We start from the raw sequence: 1,490 nt of genomic DNA, 5'->3' as shown, positions 1-1,490 counted from the left end.
ATCACAATTTTGATCCTCTGCGGAGGGGATGGCACCCCCGCTTCGGTAGCCCGACGACCTGCGCGCGAAGTCGAGCACTTTACGGTAGCACAGTTTAACGAGGACCAATACCGCACACCCTCGGTCCCAACGCAGACTGATCCAAGTGGTCACCCACCCGCACGCTGACCGCAGCCAGTGATGCTTGACTTCGGTGATCTGCTGGGAACCGTGTCTTAACGATCAGTCCACTGCGGGACTTATCAACAAGAAGATTTGAAATTGTTTTTTATTTCTGCTATTCATGCAACATACATTTGCAGGCTTGTGTGCTCAATTAAGGCTTATAAACCTTAGTCAAATAGAAAAATTCAGAGGATATCCAAGGTTATATTGGGATTCGAACCCGCTGCCTCCACACTTTGCACAGCGTTTGGCGAGTTATTCCGCTCGGCCAGCGATACCCCAGAAGATATGATCATGTCCACACAAATTTAATATTGGCGGCCAGGAAGTCGAGCAACCAGCGTGTCTGACTTTGAAGCCAGTGGCTACTGGTTCAAATCCCGCCCATGGCATGGATGTTTCCCTCTCTGTGTGTTGTTCTCTGCTCTGTGATGTGAGAAAAAAAGTTCAGGGATTGCCGTGAAAAAAATAAAAAAATTTAATAGGATCACTAACAGATTCAGAGCCGACCGACGCGTGTAGGGGGCAGGGAACTGTCCTTGCATCAGAAAGGTCCTGGGTTCGAATCCTGGGCAAGATATGGATGTTTCTTTCTGTCTCTATGTGTTCTATGTCCTTTCTCCTTTGTGTGTGAATGTGACCCACCCTATAAACGGGATGTGGTTGTGTGAATGGTGTGGCAGAAGTCGAATTCCTGACCATAGATGGCGCCACTGAAAAACAGAAACAATCGCACCTCCACTGCCTAAACAAGCACGTGACAAGGGAAAAAAAACAGATTCAGAAGATAAACAGAACTATCTTCCTGCGATCTACCTATTCACACAGAAGCAGCGCCGTAAGAAGATTCAGAGCCTGATTTATCATAAGGCTTGAGAGGCCCAGGCCAAAGGCCCCCTCATTTTGGGGGGCCCCTTAAATGTTTCAAATACTTTCTTTTTGCGTTGTTTCTTAAGAATGTCGCTTAGAATCATGAGTTAAAGAAGATTAAAATAAATATAAGCTCAAGTTTACTAATATATCGTAATTTATATATGTCATAATAATTTAAAAACACTTCATAATGAAATAGGAAAGTTTTGTTTTAAAGTAACGAATAGGGAGGCCCGTGGCAGTTTTGCACCTCGGGCCCCCTCATTTCTACATCATGCCCTGAGAAGATTATATTGCTGAAACAGTTACGGGAGAGACCTACAGTACGTGTATAACACGATTTGGAATGCCAACCCGAAAAATAAATATCGCCAAAATCGATAAAATCTTTACAAAGAACAGTCTATTGTTGTTGTTGTTAATTTACGTCGCACTAGAGCTGCACAATGGGC

This window comes from Parasteatoda tepidariorum, chromosome 6 (genome assembly GCF_043381705.1).
Source record: "Parasteatoda tepidariorum isolate YZ-2023 chromosome 6, CAS_Ptep_4.0, whole genome shotgun sequence".
Taxonomy (NCBI): Eukaryota; Metazoa; Arthropoda; class Arachnida; order Araneae; family Theridiidae; genus Parasteatoda; species Parasteatoda tepidariorum.
Note: the sequence above shows the minus strand (reverse complement) of the source record.